This window comes from Vipera ursinii (genome assembly GCF_947247035.1).
Source record: "Vipera ursinii genome assembly, chromosome: 3".
Lineage (NCBI taxonomy): Eukaryota > Metazoa > Chordata > Lepidosauria > Squamata > Viperidae > Vipera > Vipera ursinii.
In genome coordinates, this window is record NC_139516.1 from 144,370,992 (window position 1) to 144,379,973 (window position 8,982).

The window sequence follows — 8,982 nt, forward strand, 5'->3', positions numbered from 1 at the left end:
TAATAACCTTTAAAGCCCTGCATGGCTTAGGCCCAGGGTACTTGCGAGACCACCTGCTGCCATTGTCAACCTCCCATCGCCCGGTTCGCTCCCACAGAGTCGGCCTCCTCAGGCAATGCCGGCTGGCGACCCCCAGGGGGAGAGCCTTCTCTGTGGGCGCGCCGACCCTCTGGCATGAGTTGCCTCTGGAGCTGCGGACGGCCCCTGACCTTCGGTCCTTCCGCCGTGACCTGAAAACGTGGTTGTTCCAACAAGCGGGCCTGAACTGACTATGATTTTTAATTAGGCTTTTACTGGGTTAAATTGTTTTGTAATTTTGTATTGATTGTTTAATTCTCTTTTAAAAAATTTTACTCTATGTTTTTTAATTTTTATTGTTGTGAGCCGCCCTGAGTCCTCAGGGAGAAGGGCGGCATATAAATTTAATAAAATGAAAAAAATGAGGTTCTTCTGAGCCATTATTATTAGTCCTTCTCCTCAAGATTAATGCATGTGACATTTATTTATTTCATTTTATTTTTATCCTGCCTTTCTTACATTATAAGTAAGGTAGCAAACTGCACAATATTCCTTCCTCTCCTATTTTCCCCACAACAAGCCAATAAGGTGAGTTATGTGGAGGGAGGGAGGATTAAGCCCAAAGTCACCCAGCCAGTTTTTCATGCCTAAGACAGGACTAGAACTCACAGTCTCCTAGCAGCACCTTAATCAGTAGCAACTTCTCTTTTGCTATTGTGAAAGGCTTCCTTATCCCCACAATCACTTTTGTATAATGGGGAGATTGTCAGGATGATTGACACCAGACATGTGATTCCCAGGAAGAAGCGCGCCATACCTAAGCATGACTGGAAGATGGTGACACTACAGAAGAAAGTGAGGGCAGACACAAGTTTTGAAAAACCGTTCCTTGGTCTGGCTCCTTCAAAACATTACAAGCAATCCTCACTTAACAACTCACTGCTTAGTGACCATTGGAGGTTACCATGGATCTCCCCAGAGCTACTTAAGACCCGTTTTCAAAGTTCTGATGGCTGCACCCTCCATGGTTCCACGATTGCATTTTGGCACAGGTAGGGTAACCATCTCGGGTTGATGGCCATCTGCCGCATCCTGCAGTCATGTGATCATGACTTTGGGTGGCTTTCGCTGTTTCCAGCATTTACTTCCAGTTTCTGGCAAAAAATGCAACTGGGGAAAACAGACTATTTAATGCAGAGGTCCTCAACATCCTGGTCCATGGCCCAGTGCCAGGCGCAGCCCGTTCAGAACCGGGCCACAGAAATGGTGGGCCAGTGCATGTATGCATGTGTGCGCACGCAAAGCTGCATTTGTGAAAGCGGTGTATGTGCACAAAACCATCCACCCCCCCCCGCCGCCAACACCGATTCGCCAAGCCAGAAAGGTTGGAGACTGTTGATTTAGTAAATATGCCTACCACAAAAAAGTTCATAAAATCGGATGAAGTCACATGGTGACCCTTTAAGGACTGCCACAAGGGTCCAAAGAGCAGTAATGCAAGAGATTCCAGAGGTGAAAGACAGTCTATGGCAGGGGTCGGCAACCTTGGCTCTTTTATGACTCGCGGACTTCAACTCCCAGAATTGGCTCGGGAATTCTGGGAGTTGAAGTCCGCGAGTCATAAAAGAGCCAAGGTTGCCGACCCCTGGTCTATGGGATGCAGATGTGACTGAGACTGGAAGAGTTAAGCTCGTCTTGCCCATCTGACTCTTCTCCCAGGATCCCCTTTGGGGACTTTTATCCATTACTGAGGAATAAGGGGCTCTTGTTAAGGCTGGGAGGATAGCCCTTGGCTAGCTGGGTGGGGGCTAGACTATCACTACCACAGCCCTCTTTTTCCTCTCTTTTTCTGCACTAATTCCAATTCATTTATCTAGGGTAGTGAGAAGGCACAGTATGTGGTAGAAGAAAGAGAATCTCACTTGGGGACTCTTTGCTATACGGAGGAAGAAGAAGTAAAGGCTTTAGGCTGTGCACAAGCATCATTGCCCAGAGTCCTTCCTTGAGGGAGATGGATGGCTTAGAAACCTGAAATATAAATATAGTAAATAAATACGCCAAGGAGATATTTCTGGGGGACATAGTTATTCACCTGCCTACATATCCCTGGTACATATCCCTGGTACCTACATATCCCTGCCTACATATCCCTGGTACCTGTCTTCATTCATCAACAGAATCGCTGGAACTTCATGGCAATGTTAGTATTACCTTTCCCCCCTGCCTTATTCATAACACTTTATAAGTTGCCCTCAGGGCCACAAATACCACAAATGGCTCCCCCATCACTATTTTTCTGGATATGCATGTGCTTGATTTGCAGGGCACCAGCTGTAAAGAACACATCATGATGATGAGGGTCAGGATAGGCTAACAAGGCTGAATAGAAGCAGAGTTCTCCTAAGGCCGGCGTCAACTTCCCTCCGTTCAGTGCGCTCCCACAGAGAGGGCCTCCTCAGGGTGCCTCCGATCAAAGAATGTCGATTGGTGGCCCCCAGGGGGAGAGCGTTCTCTGTGGGTGTGCCAGACCTATGGAACCGCTTGCCGGTTGAGCTCCGGACGGCCCCCGACCTTCGCTCCTTCCGGCGCGATCTAAAAACGTATCTATTTGAGCAGTCTGACCTGGTCTGATGGGTTAGGGTTGGGGTTTTAAATACGTTTTAATTATTGTTTTAACCTTGGGCATTTATTTAATCACTTTTAACTTTTGTATCCTGCTTTGTATTTATTGCCCTGTACACCGCCCTGAGTCCTTCGGGAGAAGGGCGGTATAAAAATATAATAAATAAATAAATAAATAAATAAATAAATAAATAAATAAATTTGTAGCAAGGCGAGGCTTGGCTCAGTGTCTGGGCAGTGGCTCTGGACTGTGCGGCTAGGTCCCTGATAAGCAAGCAGAAGTCTATTTCCCAGGCGTGAAAGGGAATGGCTGCCACTGACTGATTTCACGCATCATACTAAACCATCATTAGCTTAACCTTGTTTTATGAAATAAACTACAGCTAGCTGGGGTCATTCTACCCAGTAAACCTGAACTATATTTATATCAGATCAGGGCTGTCTGACCTTGGCAATTTTAAGAACTGTGGATGTCAACTCCCAGAATTTCCCAGTCAGCATGTCTGGGTCTTAAAGTTGTCAATATTGGTCACCCCTGTATTAAGTTAAGCCAAAAATACAAGCATATTATGGTATATCATAGTATAAAGGTCAAGGTAAAGTTTCCCCCGCACATGTGTGCTAGTCGTTTCCGACTCTAGGGGCTGGTGCTCATCTCCATTTCAAAGCTGAAGAGCCAGCGCTTGTCCGAGGATATCTCTGTGGTCATGTGGCCGGCATGACTAGACGCCAAAGTCGCACAGAACGCTGTTACCTTCCCACCATAGTGGTCCCTATTTTTCTGCTTGCATTTTTACGTGCTTTCAAACTGCTAGGTTGGCAGAAGCTGGGACGAGTAACAGGCGCTCACTCTGTTACGCGGCACTCGGGATTCGACCCGCCAAACTGCTGATCTTCTGATCGACAAGCTCAGCGTCCTAACCCACTGAGCCACCACGTCCATTATATCATAGTATATTGAATGAATATATTGGGGGGGGGGCAGGGAGAGGGACTGTGAGGAAAAAAAACCCTACATTGTGGAATGGAAGTTGTAATCCTAGATTAAACTGTCTTTCTGAAAATAGCCTAGACATTTTATTAACATTCCTAGCATTTGTTGAAGTACCCTCATTCGGTCCCATGGAAACTAGTGGACAAGAAGTATTCTTTAAGGACTGGATTACCCTCTGTGGATAGGTAGAGTTTCTGTTTCATTTGCTGACCATACCCAAAATAAAATAAAATAAAAATAAAAAAACCCTATTTGCTTCTAAAGCTACATCTTTTTGTCCAATCAGCCCATCTGATGTTTCTCAGTTTGCTTTCTATGAGGCACCACCAGTGTCAAAGCTGTCTAGCAAAAGATGGCTTTCTTCTTTGGTTTTCTAGCTTTGCAGTTGCTCTGGGATTTCTCTTATGGTGAGAGTCAAACAATGGGAAGTGGTAGCTATGCTGGGTCCATCTCCTCTGTATTCTTGATATTAACAATTGTCCGTAGGCCTAGTGACAATATTGCTCATATTTTCATGAACTCCTGAACTCTCAAAGGTTTGAAGGTTCCTGATACTTACAGAAAGGCAGGCTAAATTAGATTTTCTCATTATGGCTGTATTAGGTGACTACTCCAATACAGAAAGGAATATTTTATATTACATACTTCTGACATCTTGTATGGTTAGCTAGTGTCAGTATAGCAAATGACCTAAGGTGGATCTTGGACTGTAAATTACCGTAATTCTCAGTCAGTGTTTTCATCTACTTGACTAAAGTAGATCCATCTAGCTTTCGCCTGCAAAAATCCAAAACCATTAAATGGTGAACACTGAAGTACTGGAAATTTTGCTATCATCCAGTCCAGTGATTCTTAAACCGGGAATAATTTGGGCCTTTCCTGGAGGTAATGATATAATCGTGATCATGCTTGTTTCTGATTTAAGGATCCAGCTGGAGTGCTGCTAAGCAATTTGTATAAAATAACGGAGTCTGTGATCTTTTGTGTGTGTGTGTGTGTGGGAGAGTAATAACATTGTCTACCAAACAGGAAAAGGGAAAGCAACATTGCTCATCAGGAACAGGATTAAAGTGATTTGTCTACCTTCAGCAGGCTGGAGTTGGTCAATCCAGCCAGTTGTGATGTAATCAATTAAACCATAGTTAGTCATAAGCTATTTAGCATGTTTCCATGGCTTAACATTTTATTTGACTTATAAGTATGGGTTAAGATTATTGTGCTGAGTGAAACCAATCATTTGTGCCTTTTATTCGGTTAGGCAACTAAGTCTAAACTTGGCTGGTGACATCCATTGCTTCTTGGGCCTCCGGGCAGCATGATAGATACTTCCAGGCCCCACCTGCTTATCAATGGCACAGTTGCCCCACCCAGAGCCACTGCCTGGGAGTAGCTGTGTTCTAGGCTCCTGTTGTGAGCAGATAAGAGAAGGAGGCTCTCCCCAGTTTTTTGGCAATGGCATGAGTGGGGCACCTCTACCATGAAGCAGAGCCCCTAATAAGCCCACCACTTGTACTTTGAGAGGGCCTCAGAATGAGATTCAAAATTGTTAAGGCTTAGGCTTCGTGTTCAGTCTAGACACAACCCCAGCTCTGCATACTCCATCTTGGAGAAGGGAGGGCAGATCCCATCCTGAAGCAGAAAATAGAACATATTCTAAATTGTTTTCATTTAAAATTAAGCATTTAAAATTAAGCATAGAATATAACTATTTTTCTGATCAGAACACTTTGCTGTCCAAAAGAAACAATAATGAAAGAAAACAAAAATGAGTGGTCTCTACAGGAAAATCTCATTTCAGTTAATCCATAGATCAATTAAGCTTTACCACCCAAGGTGTTTGCTTTACAATACTTAACTTCACGGCCACCCCAAATCATATACACACAAGCTCCATTGAGTCTCCTGAATGTGTCTGAGCTGCATCTCAGCATAAATTATACTCCTGACATACTACATTATGGAGCACTTAGTTAATTTTTCTCAAAAGGCATTGAAATAAGTACAGAGGCTTTCTGGCTAAACAATATTTTTGGCTACTCAGATCATCTGCTCATATTTATTTATTTCATTTTTATATTTGTATTCTGTATTATTTATACAAATAACTGAAAGCGGTGAACATAACCAACACACCTTTCTCGTCCTATTTTCCTCACAACAACACTGTGAGGTGAGTTGGGCTGTGAGAGAGTGACTGGCCCAAAGTCACCCAGCTGGCAATCCAGCTGACCATCCTGAGTGTATCCTGTCTTTCATCCAGGCCAAACTTTTCCAAACTACTGTGATGTTACCTGGCTTTTTAAATCTCCATATTAATAAAGAAACACTAAAGATTCCATCCAGTCAAATCTGGTCCCTTATGACTTTAAAGACATTGGACCCTTGTAATGTTTTTGGCAGAAATATTTCCTATTACTGCTTCTGAATTATTATTTTTTCTGATTTCCCACTCTTGGTCTTCTATTCATAAAACCCTGAGGTCTGACTTTGCTGAGCTTTTTAAAATCAGCCAAGGTCAGGTTGGTGTAATCAAGAAATGGGCTAATAGACCTTAAAGATCTTTATAGTGCAGCTTGGATTAAGTAAACATTTCAATGATATTCCTTTATTGACCAAACTAAGTCTGAATTTTTTTTGTGACTAAAGGGGCTGAGAGCCTTGGCTGAAGCAGCGGGTGCATGGAAGCTATAAAATTTGTAAGAACAGATGATAAGCAGTGCTGGAGAGGTGCCTATCTAGTCCAGAGGTCTGTCTCACAGAAGCCAACCAACTGCATAGGGAAGCCTACTAGTGTTCAAGCAGAGGGCCTTCAGAGGGAGTTACACTACCTCTGTGAATTGTTCCAACCTTGATGTCAGCCAAAGTGATAGCTAGCACTACATTTCATGATAGGAAATGGTGAATTGTTTTATTAATTTTTAAAGTGCTTTTATAAGGCTATCAAAACTGAACCACCCCTAGATGAAAGTTCAGAGGCTTCAGTATTCTCTATCATTTTTTCTGCCAACTAATATTTTGAATTTCTGCAGCCCAGAATTGCTTATGTTTAGGCCACAGCTGTGAAATCTTTCCCTTAACCTTGATATTTATACTGACTGTCTCAGTTAAGGAACTTCTCTGGAATCAAAATGGGGGAAATAATTGTTAAAAAAGCCAGCCTTAAAGAAGAAGTAGCATTTCGTAGTTGGATGGTCACAAGCCTTCATATCTACCCAAATTTGCCACTCTAGTTTGGCCTCCTTACTAGGTAGCAGACACAGGTTTTTAAAACTTTTTTTTAAAAAAATGAGTTTTGATGCTGGGCAGTTTTCCATACTGTACAATGCTGTATATTCAACTCTACTGGGGCTTGCAAATAACTTGGGGGAGGGGGGAATGAAGGTTTTCTAGAAGAAGGGATGCATGGAATTCTTAAAATATATTCCAAATTGTAAACTTTCCAAACTGGAAATGCTCAGAGACATCTGCATTTGTTTTTCCAAGAGTTAGTATGGCTAAGCAATGGTTGACTGCTCCGTTGCCTAAAACAGAAATGCCAACATGTGTTCAGCTTTGGCTGAACAATATAGCCAAGTGCATGTTTGTCTTGTGAATCCAGTCCATCATTGTTGTCAATTATGATTCAGGGTGTTATGCAAACCCCCAAATAGGGTTGAGTACATTGTGGTTCAGTTCAATATCAGTAAGGATGCTAACATTGCAGATGACATTTAACGTGACAGCCAATCTGTTGTCAACAAGAAAAAAAGAAAGCAAGGAAAGGTGTGGTGGAATAGTTTTTGTGAAATAAGTATATTTATTATCACACTGTATATTATATTGTGTACTATCCACACTATATTTTATAGTGTATATTTATATTTATAGTGTATATTTATTTATAATATTACACTATACTATACTAATATATTAATATACAATTTTTTATATTTTATCACACCTATATTTATTTCAAACTGCACTTATACCCAAAGCAATGTAATCCTATATCTACTTGAACATATGTTCCATTTGAGTATACAAAAACAATAAAGCACTCAAAGTTTCATTAAAATATTTTTCCATTTTTTTATTTTATTGAAGTGTCATTATGGTAGTAAGGTTTTACACTTGGCCTCACAATTGCTCCAGTGTTACTCAGGAATTTAAAGGAGCCAAAGAAACTCTGAGCCAAGGTTTCAACAAGGAAATAACTTTTATTTTGATCAAAAATAAAAAATCTGGCTGGTAGAGAGATGAAGGCAACAACCAGGAAAGATGTCTTCCACCTTTCATACCTTTCCAGAACAAAGAGATCCAGTCTTGGTACTAGGAACCAAAAGTTACAGAAAAATAATTCCTAGATGATGACTCATACACAGCAACCCAGGCTCCATCTGCAACTCCCCTTACCTTGATCTTTACATGTAAGCAATCACCTGTACCTAAAGGATGAAACATTTGCTTTTATATAACTAATTGCCCAACATAAGGCACCTACAAAGCTGCTTGCATGCGTGCGCACACACACACACACACACACACACACACACACACACACGGTGGCTCAGTGGGTTAGGATGCTGAGCTTGTGGATCAGAAGATCGGCAGTTTGGCAGGTCGAATCCCGAGTGCCGCGTAACAGAGTGAGCGCCTGTTACTCGTCCCAGCTTCTGCCAACCTAACAGTTCGAAACCACGTTAAAATGCAAGTAGAAAAATAGGGACCATTACAGTGGGAAGGTAACAGTGTTCCGTGCGCCTTTGACGTCTAGTCATGCCAGCCACATGACCACGGAGACGTCCTTGGACAAGTGCTGACTCTTCGACTTTGAAACGGAGATGAGCACCGGTTGCGACTAGCATGCATGTGCGGGGGAACCTTTACCTTTACACACACACACACACACACACACACACACACACACACACACGTAGATCTTTGGTCATTCGGGTTTTTCCCCACGTAAAATTGGAGGTATCAGGGCAACGTTTCGACGAAATCTCATCCGTCATCCTCAGGCTGGTGACGCTGATGGATGAGATTTCATCGAAACGTTGCCCTGATACCTCCAATTTTATGTGGGGAAAAAACCCGAATGACCAAAGATCTACATACAAACACCCGCGAAAACCTCAGAAAACAAATATGTGTGTGTGTGTGTATATTTAAGTATCCAAAAAATTTACACACACTAGATAGATAGATAGATAGATAGATAGATAGATAGATAGATAGATAGATAGATAGATAGATAGATAGAGGGCAATAGAAGAAGGGGACGACAGAGAATGAGGTGGCTGGATGGAGTCACTGAAGCAGTAGGCGTGAGCTTAAATGGACTCCAGAAGATGGTAGAGGACAGGAAG